Source organism: Myotis brandtii, unplaced genomic scaffold, assembly GCF_000412655.1.
Source record: "Myotis brandtii unplaced genomic scaffold, ASM41265v1 scaffold1308, whole genome shotgun sequence".
Taxonomy (NCBI): Eukaryota; Metazoa; Chordata; class Mammalia; order Chiroptera; family Vespertilionidae; genus Myotis; species Myotis brandtii.
This window is the reverse complement of record NW_005354627.1, coordinates 100,439-123,056: the sequence shown is the minus strand read 5'-3', so window position 1 is coordinate 123,056 and position 22,618 is coordinate 100,439. Positions and strand designations below refer to the sequence as shown.

The following is a 22,618-nucleotide window of genomic DNA, read 5'->3' as shown; positions in this document are numbered from 1 at the left end:
TATGGAAAGAAAGAAATAATCTATGGTTTAAGCCCAAAGATTGGTGCCTACAAGTCTAGTGCTTTTGACTGGAGCTAAGCATGACAGGGGGACAAAGCCACAGTCCCCTTTGGCACCACTTAATGTGCTCCTGGACACAGTGCGGTGGTCTGGAGTTCCAGTTTTTACACTTTACTCATTCATTTTTTTATTTATTCATTCATATTTATATATTTTGGGGCTGGGCACTAAAAGTGCAAGATGAACAGTCTCAGACTTAGAGATCTGTGAACAGACAATTGCAGCCTTGAGTGAAGACAGGATCACAGGAGGCTAAAGAAGAGACGAAGGGAACAAGGGAGCCTTTTCAGAGGATGTGACATCTGAGCTGACACCTGAAGGACTATAGGATTTGGCCAAAGGAGTGGTGAGGGTTCTGTGCCAAGGGGTAGGTGTTCCAGGCAGAAAGAACAGTAGGGAAGGCCTGGGAGCATTAGAAAAGGACCCGTGCTAGGTCCTGGAGTAGTGCCGGGGAACCTGAGTGTGTGGCCTGGCCGGGGGTGAGGGAGGACAGATTGTCTGAGACCATATCACAAAGGGACTTAGGGAGCCAGGATAACAGATTTCAGCTTTATCTGAAGGGCAATGGAGAACCACTGATTGGTCCTCATCCGCCCAACTGTGAATCTGAACTAACACCCCTCGCCTGCATTCTAGTGTCTCCTCTGCTGTTATCTCACTGGGAGACCTTGGGCCTGTCCTCTGCCCCATCCCAACTCTCCCTCCCCTTTTAGGCCTCTTCATTAGACAATGAGGCATGTGGACGGGGTGATCATTAAGGCTCTTCTGGCTCTGGGATGCTCCGATTCTAGGATACTCTGTTTGATTAGTTAATTAATTGATTAAATAGCATCTACCGAGCACAGATTTCGTGCCAGGCACTCAATAAGGAGGTGGAGCTCCCCACTGCTGCCCTGCAGGGGCACCCAGACAGCTGGGGAGGCAGATCCACGAATCTGTACCCGAAACACAAAGCAGCATGAGCTCAGAGCTGTGGGAGCCCAGTGGAGCTAGTGATTCATGCTCCCTCCGGGGTCTGGGGGCGGCTTCAGAGAGGAGGCAGTAGATGATCTGGGCCTGGAAGGATACGCTGGGGAAGAAGATAGGGCCTGCTTTGTTCAGGAAGAATGAGTCACCTGGGGCGCTGGAGACAGGAAATGGGGCCTGGAGACAGGTAGCCACCAAACCCCTGGAGGCCCTGAATGCCAGGCAGAGGGCCTGGGGAGCACAGAGGAGTTTGAGGAGGGGGTGAGCTCATCCACTCTGTCTTTGGGACACAGGAGTGAACTTTGCAGTCAAATTCATATGGTGCCTATGGGCAAGGTAGGTCCATTTAGAGCCCCAGCTACAGGCCAGGCTGTGAGCCAGGTGACTGAAATGTATACCTGTCCTGTTTAACCCTGACAACAACTCTCCAAGATGGGAACGGTCATTCAGCTGTTCACAGGAGGAAACTGAGGTTCAGAGGCGGGAAGCACCATGTCGGAGGTCACACAGTCAGAAGGTGGTGACCACACCCACATCCCGGTGGGTGTGCCTGACTTCAGAGCTGTGCTCTCCCACCAACACCCTGACTGCTCAGCACCCAGCCCTGTGCTGGGAGCCAGGACTTGCCACCAGAGCCGGGTCCGGGTCTGAGGGCGCCGTCCAAGGTGTTTCCTGCTGTCCTCTGGGGATGGGTGGGGGGGTGGAGGAGAGTGTGATGGAGACAAAGGGGAGGAAGTACCTCCCCATCTGTCCTGTCACTGGACATCCTCCAAGAATGGGCACCAGGCTCCCCACTGCCCGGGTGGGAATAAACTCTTGAACTCTCTGCAGAGATAAAAAGAGCTATCTCCTCCCAGCCCTGAGTGTCGGCAGATGGGGCCTCTCCGGCCAACCTCCACAGGCAGCTGTGAGGCAAAGCTGTCTGGGGCGGTGGGAGGGGCGGGCCCCTCGGTTTTGCCCTCCTCTAGGAATGCCCCATCCCTGGCTTTCTAATAGTCCATTCTGCACAGCCCCTCTCACGCGGAGTGTGTGCAAGACCTGAGGCAGGTACAAGTTCACATCCCAGTTCTGCCTCTTTCTCTTTTTAGAGCCTCAGCTTCTTCATCTGTAGAATGGGCATGATTACTCCTCCTAGGGGTCAGGTGAAGTTGGTTCCTGGTGCACAGCAAGCCCTTGGCAAATGAACAATGATTTCAATGTCGTGATAAAACGGAGCCAGATCGCCTGGGTTCGACATGATTACTCCTCCTAGGGGTCAGGTGAAGTTGGTTCTTGGTGCACAGCAAGCCCACCTTGGCAAATGAACAATGATTTCAATGTCGCTATAAAACAGAGCCAGATCGCCTGGGTTCAGATGCCAGCTCCTCCTTCTCCAGCTGCACGACTTTGGGAAAGTTGACTTCTACTCCGTGTCTTGGTTTCCTCTTCGGTAGAAGGAGGGTAGTGACACTGGTTCATTCAGAAAAAGCACCGAGGACAGTGGCTGGACAGTGGCAGGTGCTGTGCAAGAATCAGTTGTTTATTGTTAGTGTTGCTCTCGAATCCACCCTCTGATCACCCATCTGGGTATCCCAGCCTTCTCCCCTGGTCCCTCCTGCTCCCAGAAGCCCCGTGTCTAACTCTCTTCTTTGCCCCTGGGTGGACCTTTCATACCCACATCCTCTCTCACATCTTGGGGGCAGGGGTGCTCTGTGGGTCCCTTCCCAGCATGTGTGGAGGGATTTGAGGCTGATGGGCACACAGCCTTTCTGGCCCAGCTTAGCGTGAGTAGGCAACACCCCTCTGCCTCCCACATCATCTGCCCAGTGCTGGAGAACAGAACATCCTTTTCCTGGCCCTACAGACAACATGCCACTGTGGTGATTCATGGATTCAGGATCCCAGAAAATCAGGGTAGAAAAGGGCCTCTGAGGGCATCCCTTTGATCTACGTCCCTTGCTCCCCACCCCCAACAGAAAGCACTAGACTTTCAATAGAAGTCTCAGGGCAACAAGACTGATCTAATTTATCCTGCTGTTCAGAACGACGCCCAAGGACCCCTGGGTCTGGGTCTCCCCAGGCCTGGGGATGAGCCTGCGTGTCGCTTCACCCTCACAGCTGGGCCGACTGGCTCTGAGCCTTTGCTATTTGAGGGATGTTTTGATAACCTCTTTCTGTGCCTCCCTCTCCTGCAAAGCCCCACCTGATCACCCTGCACTCTAGGCCGCCTCTTATCTCCTCGCCCTAAGCTCCCCATCCATTACTGCACACGAGTTTTATCTGAGCCTCCATGAATGAGATTGATTTCTATGAATAATTGGAATACCTGGCTGGTGACCCAGTGTTGCTGCCACCAGGGTGGTTGGGGCTGCAAAGCTCACATCCAGCTCTATTTCCATTCCGTGACTGCTGTCTGGCTCAGGACACCCTAACCTTTGTTTCGGTGCAGGCTGACTGCTCCGCTCCCCCTAAACCCCACCATCCACCCACTCTATCTTCTCTCAAGCAGCTGGATTAATCTGTAAAAGCTCGAACCTTCTGAGAGCACCCTGCCCTTGGCTTGTCATTCAGGGTCTTCCTGACCCTATCCCCATTTAACTGTTTAACCTCATAGGCAAAGCTTCACCCTTGCATTCCCTGAACTCAATCAAAGTCTTTTGCCCAAGCCCCACCCTCTGTGGGTGTTCATGCTTCAGTCAGTTAACTACTGTCGAGTACCTACCTTGTCCAGGCCTTCCATAGGGCACTAAGAATGCAGACAGGGCTAGTGGGAAAGGCAGCTTCATAGCCAGTCATCTGTAATGGGGTGGAATAGGTGTTCTAGAGAAGCACAGGGTTGAGGGGTTGGAGGAATAGAGCTGTGAGAGCCCAGAAGATCCTAACGCAGCCTGGGGTTAGTAGGGAAGGCTTCCTGGAGGAGGGGGCATAGAGTAGGGTCCTGACAGATTAGAAAGCTGACCAGATAGGCAATGGAAACTTCACCTGTTGAATACTGACCTCTTGAACCAGCCCAATTCAAATGCTGCTTTCTGCAAGAACTCTTCCTTAATTGGCAAGCCCTCCCTGCCCTCCCTGAAGGGCTGGCACCATGGGCATGCCGCCTGGGCAGTCACACAGGGTCCCACACTTTGAAGAGTCCCACAGCTGGTTTAATCCTCTGCTATTACTGTCTTGAAATTATTAGTCATTTCAATAATTTTCATTTTTCACTAGGCCCCTTTGACTTATGTGCCTGGTCCTGCCTCCCTCAGCTCTTGTCCCTTCCAACCTTGTGTTATGTTTTTCCCTGAAGGGCACCTGCAGTTCTGGGGGCTGTGGGCTGGGGGCGGGGGGGATCTGACTCATTTCTGTCTTCAGGGACCAGCCCAGAGGAAGGTCCCCAAGAGGCCTCTGTGACTATTTTGGTGAATGCGATGAAACCCTGCCGGGACACAGCCCTTCCATCAAAGCCAGGATATCATCCCATGGGAAGGGTGTGGTCCAGCCTGCACATACTCCAGGAATTCAGAGAGCGGAGGGATGGCTGAGGCCAGAGGCATCAAAGTGCTCCCCAGAGGACCCTCCACCACTGCTCTTCTGTCAAATGTCTCTTCTTGGCTGAAAGCCCTTCCCGACCTCTAGTCTCACTTCTTGCCACAAAGTTCCCCTCCCCCACCCTTGTAGACCTCTCCCCAGGCCTCTGGGCTTAGCAGAAAGAGGCTGGGAGGTAGGATGACAGCATCTTAATTTCCCTGCTAATTACAAGTGCTGGGAAGAGGGGTGCTAAATGCCAGATAATTACCCAGGAGGAGACACGCGCCAGACTCCTGGCTGCTCCCAGCCCCAGGAATTTTACTTTAATGGTTTTCTTTTCTTCTTCCTTAAAAAAGAAAGAGAGAGAGGGAAAGAGTTAAAGCCTGGCTTTCTCTCTCCTTAGCTTTAGGAGGTAAAGAAAGCAGTGGCTTTCTTAAAGCCCTCTCCTTATCAGGGACTTAGATTCAGACCCTCCGCATTGGGTCTGGGGAGAAGGTCTAGGGATCAGCGACCTACCCTGTTTGTACTTGACTTAGGCTGAGGATGTGGAACAGGGTGGGCGGGAGGAGGAGCCCCAGCCCTCCCCTCCCTGTGCACCACCAGAGACTTGTGCACGCGCACACCCACACACACCCACACACACCACAGCACCAGCACCAGCACCAGCACCACCACGACCACGGCTCCACTTTGGAGAACAGGAAACCTGAGCTGCTGCCTTGTTCAGGGTTGAGGCATGAAGAGACAGGGAGGGGTTCCCTGTGGTCCTTCCGCCCTCCATGGGCTCTACTACTCATCCCCAGAGCAGGTGGGGGGGGTGGGGGACAGTGTCACCCAGTTGTTTGGCCTCACTCCCATGCCCTGATGCCTGCCAGCTTCAGGCGCAGCTTGAAAGGTTCCCAACAGGAAGCTATTAAGTTGATGAGCATTCTTGTGGTCCTGGATTGATACAGCGACGCTCTGTTTCTTAATGCTGTTGTAATTTCTATAATAACATTTTCCTCTTCTTAAGTAAACTTGGACCTCAGCCCGTAGAACGTGGCTGGCTTTGCCTGGGGAATTCGGGACCTGAGATCGTGGAGGGAACACTCTCTGGAAAGGTGGGAAGGGGAAGGGAGAGGCTCAGCTCCCCCACCCGAAGGGCTGGGCCTCAGATGGGCTGGTGGAGTTGGGCTGAGCAGGAATCAGGAAGGACCCACAACTCAGCTCTGGGCTTGGCCAATGCACCTCCATCCTCCTAAATATATACCTCTTGTAACACAGGGAGGCAGCCTGGGACATGGTTAAGAATATGGACCCAAGGTTTCTATGGGACCACTATATATATATACTACTTGTGCAATCTTAGGTAAGTTGCTTAGCCTTTCTGGCCTCAGTTTCTCATCCGAAAAATAGGGATAATAGTAGTACATAACATAATGCATTGTAAATTATGACTGTTGAATAAAATAATATATGTAAAGAGCCTAAAAGAGTAGCTGTTGCAAAGCATGTGCCTAGTATATCTTCAAAAGAAATCCACACAAATGACCATGTCTCACGGGTAATCTTATAATTTTAAATTCTCAGGTTCCAGAGTCAGGGAATTATAAAATTGTACCTTTTTTTGTCATTGAGTTTACGAAATCTTAAATTAAGATTAATAGAATAAAATAAAAACTATCATGTGGAGTCTTAGATTCTCAGGGTCCTAGACTATGAAACAAAATGGCATTCACATCTTACGGTCTTCAAGGTCAACCTGGCACTGGCCATCCAGCATCTGCTCCCACATCTCCATGACTCTGAGTCCACCACCTTGAAAGGGCTGCCTCCTGGGACGTTAATGGTGAGTACAGATTTGCCTTCTTTTTCAGCCCCCATTGGTCTGAGCTCTTCTCTCTGGGCCACCAGAGTGTGTCTGCTTCCTCCTCCCATGAGAGCCCTGAGAACCTGGGAGAGATGTGGATAGCGGGTCTACCCAGTGCCTGCTCTTCCAGCCTATTTCTTTCAGAACAAGGCTTTCCATTGTGTCACCGGTGGGCTGCCTTGGTCTAACCAAACCTACCACCTAATATCCCAGAGTGAACACCAGGTGAACCTGACCATGGCTCAGAGGGACTTCTGTCACCCATCCTTGTCTTTTAACGTGGTCTAGAACCAATGCTCTTTCTGGCAGGTCAGCTTCTCTGGAGCTCAACTACTAGAGCCCATTGCAGTGAATAAGTATGTGCAAATGTGCAGAAGGTAGGGAAGGGAGCTGTGGGGCTGGATCTCAGAAGTTAAGAACACCAAAACTAAAGAGGGAGGAGAAAGGAAGTGAGCCTAGCCAGTGTGGCTCAATGGCTGAGCATCGACCTATGAACCAGGAAGTCACAGTTTGATTCCTGGTTAGGACACATGCCTGGGGTTGCAGGCTCGATCCCCAGTGTAGGGCATGCAGGAGGCAGTCAGTCAATTATTCTCTCATCATTGATGTTTCTCTCTCTCTCTCTCTCTCTCTCTCTCTCTCTCTCTCTCTCTCCCTTCCTCTCTGAAATCAATAAAAGTATTTTAAACAAGAAAGAAAGGAAGGAAGCGAGATGACTGGAGACGGGCCTCACCCTCTCCATGAGTGGCATTTGTTGAAGTGATGGCACTTGCAGCAGGCTGGAAAGGCCCCTGTCTTACATACCTTCCAACCGGTGTAAAGAACATCCATAATTCCCACGATTGTTTCATACTTTCCCCACACCCATTTCCTTTTAGAAGAAGCATGTTCTGCAGGTGGGAGGCCCATTAGCCCCTGATGCTAGTGTGACTGAGAGTTGAAGGTATGTTCCCAAATATCACTGGTTGGGCATCTTGGTGAGAGTTGGGAATGTCGTGTATGACTGTATGGGTATGTCCTACACAAAAGTGCCTGGCCAAAGGGCAAGTTGGGCCAGGACCCAGCCAGTGCTCTGCTCTGCTCACAAGACACACACCCTGGCATGTGCTGCCTGCAACCAGAGGAGGAGGTACCTTTTACTAATGCACACACAAGTGTCCTAAGGTCTAGCAGCAGGCAAGGGGGTGGTGGACTGAGTGATGAAAAAATGAAAAATGTAAGCCCAGGGATATAGAAACTGGGATGGGTGACAGATTTATTTTTCAGTGAGAGGCACAGAACTGACTCATACCCAAGCCTTCTTCTTAAGAAACTCGTTTAATGCAGGAAACACCCAAACAGACCATTGAGAGGCCGTGGAGCCTGGACGAAGGTGGGGATTGGGGCTCCAGCTCTGGGTCCTGGAGGATGAATAGGAGTATATTGAATAGGAGAGGCTGGGAGAGGAGGCCCATGCAACCTGGCGGTGTTGGAGAATGGGATTGTGATTTATAAGAAATATGTATTTGGTGATTACAGTTCCTGGCTCACAGCTTCCCAAACCCTTGACAATGAGCATGTTATAATGTTTTGGTCACTTGTCCTCAGTTCCTGCAATCACTTCAGAGACATAAAGGTGAAATGGAAGCCTTGTTATTCATAACAAGCTCCTCTCCACACAATTGTTGATGTTGATGAGGTGCCTTTTGGAAATGCTCTCAGGATGGGGGATGGTTGACAAGGGAACGCAGCAAGAATGGGGGATCAGTACTATTAGTCCTACTCCCTGATTTCTCCGGAAGAGAGAGGGGCTGGAGATTGTCATCACCAACAGCCAATGATTTAGTCACTCATGCCTATGTCAAGAAGCCTCCATAAAAACCCAAAAGGATGGGGTTTGGAGAGCCTCCAGGTTGGTGAGCATGTGGAGGTGCTGGGAGAGTGACCCACCTGGACAGGGCATTGAAGTTCTACGCCCTTTCCCCACACCTCGCCCTCTGCGTCTCTTCAGCTGGCTGTTGGTTCCTATCCTTCAACATCCTTTGTAATAAACTTGTAATCTAGTGAGTACACAGGTTCCTGAGTTCTGTGAGCTACGTTAGAAAATTAACTGAACCCAAGGAGGGGGCAGTTGGAACCTCTAATTTATAGCCAGTGGGCCAGAAGCACAGGTAACAACTTGGGCTTGGGATTGGCATCTGAAGTTGCGGATAGAAAGCACAATCTAGTGGGGCAGGGCCCTTCACCTGTGGAATCTGGTGCTAGCTCCAGGTAGATAGTATGGAATTGAATTCTAGGGCCTCAGCTGGTATCGGAGAATTGCTTGGTGCTGTGGGACCCCCTCCTTCCATCCCACCCCTACATTGGAATTGGGTGTTAGTCATTTTAGGAATGGTTCTCAGCACCCAGCAAAGGGCTTAGTATGAAGAAGGCCTTTAACACATCATTGGTGAATGAATATGTGATTGAATGAAGGTGCATGGGTGATTGTAGGGGGACTGGAGGGAGGTAGAGTTGGAGGCGGGCAGGGCCTGGATCTGGACGGCCCCCTTGGGCTATATGTGAAGATGCTAGAACATTTCTCTTTCTGGTGATGGGGAGCTATTGAGTGACATTATTAGACTTGTTAGAATCATCCCTCTGGCAATGTTGTGGAGCTGGCTCGGAAGGGTGAGACTGGAGCAGAGTCGTTCTCAGCCACAGGTATTGTCACTGCTCTTCGGGAAGCCCTGACCTTGGGCTGGATGACTGGGACCAGGCAGACTGGGGTTGAGGAAGGCAGAGCTGTGTGGACACTGAGCTGCCCGTGCAGCTGGAAAAGGTAGGGGAGGCAGAGACACACTCAGGTGCCCCTAAAGCCTGGGCCTCGTGCATGTGGGGCTCTTTTTGTTCTGACAAGAGTGTTACTTCTATGGTAAATTGTGCTTCTATGAACATAGGGGTGCATATATCCTTTCTGATTGGTGTTTGTAGTTTCTTGGGATATATTCCTAGAAGTGGGATCACTGGGTCAAATGGGAGTTTCAATTTTAGTTTTTTGAGGAAACTCCATACTGTTCACCACAGTGGCTGCACCAGCAGCAGATGAGTGAATTAAAAAACTGTGGTACATCTACACAATGGAATACTACGCTGCTGTAAACAAGAAAGAATTCTTACCATTTGCAACAGCATGGATGAAACTGGAGAGCATTATGCTAAGCGAAATAAGCCAGTCAGAGAAAGATAAATATCACATGATCTCACTCATTTGTGGAATATAATGAACAACATAAGCTGATGAACAAAAACAGATCCAGAGACAGAGAAGCATCGATCAGGCCGTCAAACCTCAGAGGGAAGGTAGGGGAGGGGGGGGGTAAGAGGGAGAGATTAACCAAAGGACTTGTATGCATGCATATAAGCTTAACCAATGGACATAGACAACAGGGGGGTGAGGGCATAAGTGGGGGACATGGGAGGCAATGAGGGGGTAAGGACACATATGTAATACCTTAATCAATAAAGAAAAAAAATTTAAAAAGAGTGTTATTTCTCCAGACCTGAGCCTACAGGTTAGAATCAGCACCCGGAGGCTCTCTCAGGATGGACAGGCAATAACCTTCCTCTCAATTTCAGAGCTTGGAGTAGAGGGATCACCTGAATGGTCGGCAGCTCTGGACCCCACCACCTGCCTCCTCCCTCAGGACCTTCTATAAAAGCAATGCCATGGCTGCTGGGTTCTGTGCAGAAGGAGCTAGAAGCTCCAATGGGTAAGACTAACAGTGGTAGAAAGCAGGGGTGGGCATGGTTTGCCGAGCGACCATGGCCAGATCACCACCCCATCCTGGAGAACTCACCAAACATCAGTCCAAGGCAGGGGCACACTCACCTCTCTGATGGGGACTTGAGGCCCAGGGCTTTCTAGCCTGCTTAGGAAGAAGAAGGTGGATGAAAGGCATGTTTGGAAAAGGAGAGGATCTGAAGCTCGTAGAGGGCTGTGGGGTGATGTGTCCCATGAGTGAGGATGGGGCATCGAGCATGTGAAGGAGGCAGGGGCTGAGGCCAAGCAGCTATTCTTTCTTCCTTATTTCTTGCAGCCTGGCATCATGACCCTCTGGGATCATCCTGGCCAATGTCTACAGCCATGTCTCTAACTTAGCTCCCCCTCCCCCCACTGCTTCCTAGACTCCAGCTCTTTGCTCTTCTTCAAGCACTTCCCTCCCTCTCTGCCTCTACCTCTGAGCTCATTGCTGATCCCTCCTGTGCACTTTTCTGGTCTACCTTGGAATGCCTGCAGCTCAAGGGCCCTTCTCTTCTTCCTGCATCACCTTCCAGCCTGGAGCCAGGTCCCGCCCTTCTTCTCTTAGGAAACCTTCTGTTTCACCTGAATCCTAACTATTTGTGTATTGTGACTGGCATCAGAAGTCTGGGTTTGAACGCCTGCTCTTAAGAGGGATGTAAATGTGGGCATAGTCCTTCACCCCCCAGTGCCTCATTTCCTGGTTTCTGAAACAAGGACATGCACCTTTGAGACAGGACCTGCATCTGTCCTGGTATGCCTGGGACAGCGGGGTTTATGCTGATTGTCCTTTGGAATTATTACTACCAGTAGTGTCCCCTTACACTCCCAGGGTGCCTTGGTTTGTATGATAAATTATATGTTCACCTCACTCCTGAAGCTCTTATGAAGATTAAATTAGATAATCTCATGATATAATCCATGTAAAGTTCCTCAGCAGAGTGCCTGGCATAGAGTAAGTACTCATTAAACATCCACTTGTTATTCTGTTCCCCACAGACGGAGCTCCTTGAGAAAGGAGACAGGGTGTCTGGTTCAGTTACAATTACCAGATGAGAATGGCCAATTATCCGAGAATTTAGAGTCCAGTGCAGTCCAGTCAATGCTAAAGTTAAGGTGCAGGGTGACTTTGTCTCTTTTTATGACTCAAAAGCCAGTCAGCAATGTTATGACACTGCTTTTTGGCACTGTGCTGTGGCCTGGGAGCAGGAAGAGCCACATTTCCTGTGCACCTACTATGTGCGAAGCTTTTTTTTTTTTGTCACTGAATCTTCACATCATCCCAAGTGGTGGGTCTGAGGTTAAAGGACTGTGGCCACTGAAGAGCAGTTCTGCTTTAGGATGACAAGAAATAGGTCCTGGAGTGGTGAGACATGAAGCAGAGGAGTTTTCAGGGAAGAGATGGCTCAGGATCTAAGAGGCAGGGTAAAGAGATTGTGTTATAAAAGCCACTGCAGGTCTTAATCCAGCCAGTGATGTGGGCAGAGTGAAGCCTGTATTTTAGAAGGACCACTTTGGCGCTGGTGTGGGGGATGACCTGGGGTGTGAGTCCAGATGGGAGATGACTGTAGCTGTAATCCAGGGGGAAGTTACTGAGGGGCAGGGCCAGCAAACTCCCAAGTTCAAATGTGCAAAGATGTCTAAGGTAGTGGTTCTCACAGTGCTTAGCACATGCCTGACACACATTGTTGTTAATATTGATTAATAATGGTATCACTCATCATGAAAACCATAATGGTAAGGATAATGAGAGCACTTATTTATTGAACATTACAATATGTGATGGAAAATGCTTTACTTACATTAGCTCATTTATTCATCATAACTATCCTATCAGGTAGGTGCTGTGACTCACCCCATTTTATAAACAAGAAAACTGAGGCCTAGAGACTTGAAAAGTTTTTGCCCAAGATCACACACAACTGAAAAGAGATGAATTCAGGGTGGCAGGGCACAATGTCCAACTCCAGAGCTCATGCTCTCGTGAAGCCGCCACACCAGCTGCCTTGGAGGAGTTTCTCAGCAGGAGAAGCCCATGCTGGTTGGCCCTGGAGGAGAGAAGGGGGCAGAATCATTGTGTCAGGGTCACTGAGTGAGAAGAATTCTAATGCAAGTGCTTGGTGCATCGTCTGTCCCCTGAGGTTGCCTTCCACTGATACAAGCTAAGGCTGACCCAGGGAGGGAGCAGCTGGGGAGCGGGGGAGGGCATCACAGGCCCCACCCCCTCACTTCCCCAGGTTTTGGTCCCCTGGTGCTTCTAGGATCATCTCTCTTCCTCCAAGATCTGTGCAGTGGAGCCATCCAGCTTCCTCCAGAGACCACCATCTCTCTTCTAATTGGTGGAAAATTGGTTGCTAACTGTCAGGAAATCGCCGATTTTCCATCCATTACTGGGGGGACCAGGGCTGTGGAGCTGTGGGGGCCTCTGGGTGGGAAGCAGATGCTGATTAGGCCTTGCAGTTAATGATTAGGTTTGTGGACCTCCTCAGGCAGTCCTCCCAGACTGCTTATTAACTCCCTGCGAAGACCCATTGGGTAGGAGATATTGGTTAAGTAGAACGCAGCGCCACAAAAGAGTTACTATTCATTAGACTTTGGTTGTGGGGAGGGAGGAAACTGGGGGGGAAAAACTGTAACCTCAACCCAGGAATGTTAAACAGTCTCATAAGTTGGCAGAGAACTTTATAATTGTTGCTATTAAAATATATGTATTTATATAGGTGATTTGTTGGAGGAAAGAATTTCAGCATTCGAGGGAGATCCCTGCTATGATCTCACCCAGGATTAAGTTGTTAGGGACTAGATATTAATTAAGGCTGAGGGCTCCAATCCCTTCCTAATTAGCTCATGGAGTATAATTTGCTACTGTTATAATCACCTCGAATTTGCCTGGAGCTCTCCTCCAGCTAGATTGGGTGAGCTCTACCCCAGTTCATGAGCAGGGGGAGAGGGGAGGCAGGAGGCCTGGGTTCCACTCACACCCGTGTTCCTGACTCTGGAATGGGTTTCTCTCCCCAGTTTCCTCACCTGCAATGAAGGGTCAGCTAAGGAAAAGGGTGGGATATGCTTGAGAAGTCCTTCTCAACTGGATTTTCTGCAGCCCACAGTGTTGGTAAAAACTCAACAGTGGCATGAGATTGGGGATATATTGATGCCAGGCTTCTTCTGTGTTCTTCACAACCCAGGACATTCAAAGGCCTCCCCTTACCTAAGGGGAGACAGGGAGTTCTCCTCCGGGGATCTCTTCTGAAGGTCAGGAAATGAGGTCATTTGTCATCTCGGTGACAAGCAGAAGTATACACCCAGGTGGCCCCCTGCGTCCTCTGAGCAGCCCATCTCTGTTCACTGAGCACCTTGTGTTCACGCTGACTCTGCTCTCAGAAATTCCTCTCTTCTGCTCTTCACTTACCTGGCAAACTCCTATAAATCCTTTAGCACCCAATCCAAATGTTCCTTTTTTGTTAAGCCTTTTCTGATGGTCCCAGGAAGGGCTAGTGAAGCCCTTCTCTAAACTGCTTTTCTTGAATCCTCTATCCAGATCTAACCTTCCAAGATGACTGTTCATGCCTTGGTCTTACCTATCAGACTGTGAACTTCTTGAGGGCAGGACCATACCATGTCTGATTCAACTTGGCATCCGCAGAGCTCATTCCAGAGGCGGTATCAGAGTTGGCTGAGGTTGCTTTGTATTTTTGGTTTATGCAGTCTTTGAGAAAGGGCTCCCAGTCCTTTGCCTCTGGTGCGAGGAAGAAAATGGGCTTTGAGAGCAGGTGATGCCCTGGTCCTTGGATGGTTTCTGGGGCTGTGAGGTGTGAACCTTGTTCTTAATTGTGATATTGACAGGTAAGAGAGGTCCTATAGCTCTTCACCCTACCCAGGTATCTTCCTCTCCTTCCCTATGAGATCCCTAACACAGACCTGGGAATACAAATGGTGTTTGGAGAAGGAAGTGAGCTATATTGCACTGAATTCAATTGGCCATGATGGAACCCACAAAAGAGACTGAGAAAGGCCCTTCAAACCCAAGCCCCAGGCAGAGGAGTTGGCCTGCAGCTCTGTGGGCTGGAAGCAGAGAATCAAAAGCAAGGGAGGTGCTGCTGACTGGAAGTATAAACAGGTTCAAGAAGGGCTTAAAGAAATTCCCGGATGACAGATCCCTCACAGGTAACAGGTCATTAATAACCATGAAAGATAATGATGATAATAATAATAATTAATAATAATACCTCCAAGAGAGCTTTTATATTTTTTTTTCTTTGCCGCTATCTCCTTAAATACTCTCCACCCACTTGGGGGAGACTGTAAATGCTCAGAAAGGTGGAGCAACTTGCCTGCGGCCACACATTGTTTAGGGCAGAGCCTGTACTAGGTCCGAGATGGTTCCGGATTTCAGAGAAAGTGTGTGATGTGATTTGAGCCTAGGGCTCCATTTCTGTCTCTCCCCGTCCTCCTCTCCCCACATCAGTCCTGCACCATCATAAGCTCTTCATTCAAAGGTGTGTCCAGGGGCCGTTGTCCTGCTCTGTCAGTGCTCTGCCACTTGACATTGATCATGAGTCTTCCTCTTGCTTCAGTTTCTCCATCTGTTCAAGGTGGTGGTTGGATCTTCTGGGAAGTTAACCTCTTGGATCCACGATTTCCCCTTTATAAAGTGGGTGGTAGGAGTGCTTGTCATTGCTATGAGGAGGGAATGGCAGTGTGTGTAACGTGCTTAGCAACCTGCCCGGCACATGGTGTGCACTCAACAAATATGAGTTTGGGGCAAGGCCTGATGAAAGCAGCCCCAGGGTGAGACACTCCGGGCTGGTGCAGAGCAGGCTGAGGGGCAGTGTCTTGTCTTGTCTGCCGGCTGTCTGTCTGCTGTTCTCCCGCTCAGAGGGTTTTCCCCCGGGTTCTGTGAACCCTGGTGGACTTCTGGGGAATTTTACTCACGTTTCATGGACTCTTTGCCACAGTTCCTTAGAAAGTTACTGGTGATCTGTGGTATCTTGCTAGAATCCTGAAGAGGCTATTTTACGAGTGGAGAGAGGCCTTGGAAATTGTGTAAATTCACCAGATGTGCTCACATCTGCACTGTGTGAGGATATGTGTTCTGAAGCCAGTTTCTCTTAACTTACCCTGTTCTCTGGAGCACTTGTTCTCAAGTAAAAACCATGCTTCCCCTTGGGGAGTGAAAGGGATCAGTGCTGCCACCTACAGACGGAAAATATATTAGATTTATTTCTTGAAGAGCCTGTTTAAGAACAGCAGAAAAAAAGAATTAGTTGCCAACCCCAACTGCTTCCCTCATCTTATTACCCTACTATTTAAAAATCCATCAGTGTCCACCATTACTGTCTTCAGATGTTCCACCTTAATGGAAATTTCTGGTTGTGACACAGAATGCATATGGTGCCATTTCTGTTTGGGACCAGGACTAGAGCCCTGACTCTATCACGCTGCCTAGTACAGGGTACAAAATGATTAGGTATCTGTTCATTAATTGGTCATTATAACATTGTAGAATTGCTTTGGTGTTGGATCAACATTTGTAAAGGTCCCATGCAAAGCTTTGGTTTAGCAGATCCCATTGAGATAGTATGATTCCAAGGCAGGTTATAGGAATTGGCCAAATGGGGAATTTTTGCTTTTGTGGATCAGTGGGCTCAGAGGAACTTCCTCCAGATACAACTTGGGCCAGTGTCCAGATTGAAAAGGGCATATTCTGGGTCAGAGATGCAGCCTGGCTGGTGTAGACAGCAGGGGGGAGAGCTGGGAGTCCCTGAGCTCCAGGTCTCAGGGTGGAGTCGTGGCTGGTTGCCAGTTTCCCATTGCCATGAAGAGCAGTACGTGAACTTGCCCTGGACAACCTGTGTGTACAGAGCTCACAGAGCCTGAGAAAAGCAAACATGTGTAGACTTCTTAGGGGAACATATGCTAGAGGTTCACAAAGGACCCAAAGGAAAGTTCTCTGGTATCAAAGGAGGAAATGGGAGCTCAGAATGGCACAGTGCCCTGTCGAGGCCCCCAGCAGGTGGAGAGAAGAGCCAGGACCAGAACCCAGGCCCCTGACTCCTCCTGGGAGGCTCTCTGGGAAGCCTTTCACAGTAGCTGGCCTCCTGGAACAGGACCTCGCTCTCCACCCAGAGCTCCCTTTCCCTGAGGGCTACGGAGATGGAGCTTAATTTTTAATGAACTGGCTTTCAGTTTAACTTCCCCCTTGGCAATGATTAATACCCAGTGACCTCGTCTGGCATCTGCTGATCCTGACCAGGGCTGACCCATGAGAGTGTTGGTGGCCTCCAGGCCCAGTATGGACTCATATGCAGCTGGAGGAGGTTTGAGGGGTGCTGGAATGTTTTCCTACCTAAAAGAACCTCTTCTGTCCTGTGCCTGGGATTCTGTCATTAGATATCACTCTTCAGAAGTTGGACATCACAAAAGGCCCTGGTTGCGGGGACTAAGAATAGAAAGGCGTTTCAAGTCTTCACTGGCTATTGGTTTGCCAGTTCTGGTGTCCAGCAGCTCAGAGAAATGGTGGGATGCGTACTTTTTAGTCGAAGGTTAATCTAGTGAGGCATCACTGGATCCATAGCACAACCAGACCGCAAGCTTCTCATGGATAAGGTCGGGGTCTAGAGAGCAAAGACTCATCGGGGGAGAACTCAGATTTGGAGCTTGAAAGTCTAGGTCCGATAGCCTGTAACAGGAGAACGTGGGCGAGCCCCTTTCAGCCTGTTTCATTGTCTATCAGGTGGGGAACACAATGCTTCCAGGCTCTTTTGAAGATGGGAGAGACAGTACCTGACAAGTATCTGGCCTAGAGGAGGCACAGACTAGATGGCGTTTGTTCTCCAGTTTTTCCCCTTCTCTGACTCGCCTTAGCTGACCCTCTGCCGAGAGGAAGAGTAGGTTCCAGGTGCATCTGAGAAGGAGGACTTTTCCTGCAGATCTGGGATGCTTACAGGACTGGTTCTCCCCTTGTGAGACCAGATAGTTAGCCAGGTGTCAGGGCTCCATTCTTTCCTGCCCCTGGAGGCACTGGAACCAGTGAGCAGGGCTGGGTCTGCCTCCCTCGGTATCCGCCTGCCTCTTCTGATGATTGTATACACTGAGCTGAGGAAGTGCCTGGGTCTGAGTCCCTCACGGCCTCTTGCCTCTGTGCTGCATCTTAGCACCAGCTGGCACCAGCCTGGGCTCGCTCGGCAGCAGCTCCCTTCCAAAGGCCAGGTCTGGGGCCCAGTGCCCACTGCCATTTCCCCGGGACCGCTGAGATGCAGTCCTGTGTGGAGGCAGGAAAGTGGCTCCTGTGACCTTCCCAGGGAGGATCGATGGGGAGGCTGGGTTGGGGTCAGGCAGGCTGAAGCAGGGAACCATGAAGCCCCCAGCGGAAGCCGTGGCTCCTTTTCTGTTTTGGTTTTGCTTTTGTGGGCTTTTCATTTCAGAAGTTAATCTAGTTAATGCCAACAATGTCATTTCGGCAAGCCAGCAATTTCCTTTTGCCCTTTATTTAATGAGCTCCTGCCCCCACTCCAATCTCTATAATAAAAGGCATGCAGGTGGGTAATTACAGAGGTGTAAAATAGGGGTGCTGGGCCACGGCCAGCTGAGCATTCTGGAGCATCCGTTGGGGAGAATTCTGGGGAACTACCCAGCCCCACTGTTCAGTTCCAGGTAGGGATATTGAAGCTGAGAGAGGCTGAAGAACTTATATAAGACCACCTAGCAGGTAGGAGGCAGGACCAGAACAGGAATCCAGATCCTTAACCCCCACAGCTGGGTCCTTTCCTCTACTAAGTGCCAATTCAATATCCTTGCCTGTATCCTGCAGAGCATACCATAGGAGCTCCCACCTGCTATCCATCCATCCATCCACTCACCTGCTCATCCGTTCATCCACCCGCTCATCCACCCATCCACCATGTACTCTATAGATACTTATTGATCACCTACTATGTGTCAGGCACTGTAAACACAGGAAGAACCAAGACTGTCACAGTCCTGTCCTCATAGAGATTGTCATGTTCAATTACATTCTCATACTCAACCTGATGGAGGCACATGGCATGAACAGACGATTTCAGTACAGGATGGCAATGCTATGTTTGTTAGAAGCCCTGGACCCCGAATTCTGCCTGTAGGGACAAAGAGAGATTTTCAGAGGAGAGAATAAGGCATTGTGATGGGCAGTGAGTGACAGGGCAAAGTTTGTGAAAGGTGGCATACTAGAACATAGGAAGTTTACAAAAGAATCTGGAAGGATATTTACCTAAATGTTAACTGCGTTTATCTTTGGGGAATGGGATTTGCAGGGTAGTGAGTGAGAAGAGATAGAGTAAAAATTTTTACTTTTTACTTCCCCCCTTTTATTTGAATTAGAGTGTGTGTATATTCAAATTTTAATTTAAAAAGATATTGCTATTTGGGAAAAACTGTATAGGGTATTTAAGGAACATCAAGGGGCTCCGTGTGAGTGCTGGAGAGAGAGAAAAAGAATATGAGGCTGTGGAGGTCGGCTGGGGGCAGTCCAAGAAGATTGTGAAATGCTGGGCTAAGGAGTTTGGATTTTATCCATAGGCGTCTATGGAGGTGAGAGCAGAGGACACATTCACAGAGCCGAGCAGTGCCTGCACACATTAGATGCTCAATTAATCTATACCTGGTGTTGAATAAATGGGATGGCCAGGCAATGTGAACTCACCTAAGTTCTGAAGCTGGGGGTTGTGGAAGTGTGGTCTTTACCACCATGTGTTAGTGGCAGGGACTGGGCAGTGGGGAACCCACTGTGGGAAAATGTGTGCCTGCAGAAGTGGGTAAAGAGGATGGAGAATCCATACGAAGAGGAAGAAATGTTGTGGTTTCTTCTCAGACCAGAGCAGCATGGAATGGGTCCAGAACGGTGGACTTGGGCATAAGTTTATAACCATGGGGAGTACTTTTTTTATATAAGGACGTTCCCAGGACATAGGCTTTTCCAGACCACACTAGAGTTTTTGGCGTCCTTTGTGGCCACAAACCAATCAAAGCAGGTTACCATCCTGCTTTGCCCCTAAATGTGTCTTCTTCAATCTCTCTTCTCTTCAGTATGTCTTCAGCACCACAGTGGGAAGGAGCCTCCTAAGATGCAGTTCTGATCACCTGGCCTCCTTGCTCGAATCCTTCACAATAGATGTCAGTCACCTCACTTTGGCTCAGGAGGACTTTTTGATCTGTTCCTTATAGATTTCTCCAAACTTACTTTCTATACTGTCTTCCTCAAGCTTTACTCTGCAGCCAGGCCCATTGCTCTCAGTGAACTGAGTTACTTCATGCCTGGATCACTCTTTCCTTCCCTCAGGATGAGCCCACCCTCACACCCTCCTTCTCCCTCCCATTTGCCTGACTGACCCCTAGCCCTCCTTTAGGGTTTCAGTTTTGAGTCATCTTCTCTCTGAAGCCTTTTCTGACCACATCTCTACTCCTATCGGTACTTCACTCCCCGGGGGGTTTTGGTCATGCCCTCCCTGGGGTCTTGAGCCAAAGTGTTCTGTACTATTAAAGAGACTTACTAGTAACTCACCGTGTCTCCTCACTGACCTTAGTGTTTGTATATCTACCTCTTTCCTGCCCCACTCCCCACTGCCCCCCTCTTGCTTTCCTATAAGCTCCTCAATGCCAGGGACTATTTCTGCTCTCCTTAGCACCTGGCACAGAGGCTGGGACATACTAGGTGTTCAGTAAGTACTTGGTGAACCAGTGCAGGAATGAAGAACAGGGCACCTCTGCAATGTTTTCTCTTAGAAAATAGAAAATCATATCACACTCTTACCTTCCCTCACCTTGAGGAGCCATGAGGGTCTAAACATTCCTGCAAGAGGCAGCAGCCTCCTTCATTAGAAAGATGTCAGGCAGGGAAGCAGAAGACCTGAGTTCTAATCCTGGTCCCTCTGCCCTCGGGTGAACCCCTGCCCTTCTTTGGGCCTCAGTTTCCCCATGTGTACAAGTAATCCTAGTACCACTTTCCCATAGAAATGTTCTGAAGCTCAACGATGAGCTCCAAACCACTTCCTGTATAAGCTCCAGGAAGGACAGAAGTATCAGCTGGGAAAATGTGGGTGTTTGCCAAGCAGCCAGGCCCAGGTTCTTTTAGGGGGTGTGTGTGGGGAGGTATTTCCACCACTGATGGGGACCTGCTCAGAGACTCTCCCTCCTCGAGCTCACTCACGTTGTGGGGCTCAGAGAATGTTAATTATTAGGCCCCAGCCCACCCGGAGAGCCTCAGATGAAAGCAAGCGCAGAGTGTAAAGTCTAATCGATGCCCTGTGCCTGGCGTCAGGGCCTCGGCTCCCTCTGTCTGGAGATGGATCATTAATCCAGACACTCCGACCTGGAACACTGGGCCCAGGAAGTCCCGAAACATTCCTGACCACCCACGGCTCAGACCGGCAGCCCCACGAGGCAGCCAGCCTGCTGCCGCCGAGTCTCACAATTTTACAATCTCGAAGTTAGATGAGACGCAGAGAGCAGCTGGTCCAGACTTTCACCCGGGGCAGAAATCCAGGCTCAGTCTGCATACTCCCCACCAACAGACTGTCCGCAGAGGTGCGCCTTGACCAGCATCCCTGGACCCGGAGGGGACGGATCTGCTCTGCGTGACTTTGGGCCTTGCTTTTCCCTTCTGTGAAAACAGCATAAGGTTACCTAACTCCCAGGACTGAGGTTGGGAATTAATTAGGTGGCTTGAAAGTTTTATTTTGAGATTTGTGAATGATGTTCACGGGTGAGCTGTCATTATCTTTGTTAACAGTGTGAGCTCCTGTCCCCGGGAGGTATTAAATCTTAATCTCCAGAGTCTTCTTTCATTGACAAGGAGTTACTTCTCTGCTTGAAAACTTATGTATCCCTGGGGCCTTAAATAGAAAATCAGGAGCCTCCTGCCTTGCACCCAAGGCCCTTCAGGCTGTAGCCGCCATCTCCCTTCTCAGCTGCATCTCCTGCTTCTCCCCACCTACCCACTACTTCCCAGGTGCAGAAAACTGACCTTTGATACTGAGCTCCTCACCCCTTTTCTCTTGGTGAATTTCTACTCATCTTTCAAGGCCCTGACTAACTGTTCTGTCCCCTGAGAAGCCTTCTGATTCCCTACGACAAACCTCTGGTGACGCTGGTTGTTGCTTCCCCTGGTTTTCATGCTATACTCTCACTCCCACAGGACCATGGTATATTGTTTGAGTGTTAGTTATTTTTCTTCCTGAATGAAGAAGGAATATTAAAATGCATCTCCCACGAGGAACAGCATTGTTATGGCTTATTACAACAACATCGGTCATTGGTTCCTCAGCATAATGTGTTTTTAACAGCTGGATACCTGGGTTCTAGACAAAATGTCTCTAGAATCAAACAGACATAGGTCTGAATCTGTACTCAACCACTTCACAGCTTCATCACCTGGATGTTATTAAGTTTTTCTCAGTCTGTTTCTTTGTTTGAACAATGGGACATTAACAAAGCCTACATCTTAAGGTTCTTGTGACGATGATAAGAGATGTATGCACTGTACAGTAGAGCATCTTGCCCTGACTCAGGAACGTTAGTCTTACCATCTGGGCCCCAGCTCGACCTCTCCCTGGCTCTCTATTTCCTTGTCTGTAATAGAACATGATTCTACAACAAAATTCTGCAGACTGTGATCCTTGGTCACATGGCTGCATCATACAGGGTGTGGCCTTCCAGGTGGAGGCCATTCTTGACCACACAGATCCATTCTTATTGAAGCGTAGATTTTTTTAAGGTGTCTAGATTGAGTTCAAAGGACCCTTCTGGCTCCAAACTCCTACGATGCCATGATTCCGTGAGTGAGGCAGGTGACAGGGAAGAGTTGTGATGAGGGAATGAGATAGAAGAGGCTGAGAGGCTGGCTTGGCCATGTACTTCGCCCTAGTTGGAGGATCCCAGGTACCTGGGGGAGGTGGAGAGAGCAGGGATTTGTCTGCCTTTTGCACATCCCCTCATTCATGCCTTGCATAGTGTTCAGTACCTAATAGGTGTTAAGTGAGTCTGCTGAATGGTGAAAGGGAGAGGCCATAATGAATGGTCCTCAGACCAGGTAAACTGAAGTGATGCCAGGCCCGACCACTGTTGCCTGTCCTGATTACTCTCCTAAAGGAGAGTAATTGATTGTGCTCACCCAGCTGAGGTTTCATATTCTCAATGGCCACCACAGCTACCAGATCACACCTTTAGACTGGGATGTGGAAACTTCCTATGGTAGGGTGGATCTGAAGAGAAAGAAAGGCTGAGGGAAACTGAGGTAGGCAGGAGGTGCTGAGACATCATTGGGTTTCTTAGAGAAGAAAGCAGGAGCCCTTGAATAGAGACAATGAAAGAACCCTGGGGATTCCTGAACTTTTGTCCTGTGTCTCTATCTTTGACTTTGTTTCTAGGGTGAGTCTTCCAAAGGAGTAGCTGTAAACTCTGAAATGGAGAAAGACTCATGAGATCAGGTCATTCACAGGGATTGGGGAGCTGGGGAG

General features: G+C 49.5%; 1 long non-coding RNA gene across 1 annotated transcript in view; it reads left to right on the top strand.

Moving 5' to 3' along the window:
- Positions 1-6,313, top strand: part of LOC102261040 — a 45,885-nt gene extending 39,572 nt beyond the window's left edge. The window contains exon 3 of the long non-coding RNA XR_313201.2: positions 6,254-6,313. This is a non-coding gene — a long non-coding RNA (uncharacterized LOC102261040). The remainder of the gene's footprint in view (positions 1-6,253) is intronic.
- The last annotated feature ends 16,305 nt before the right edge of the window (positions 6,314-22,618 follow it).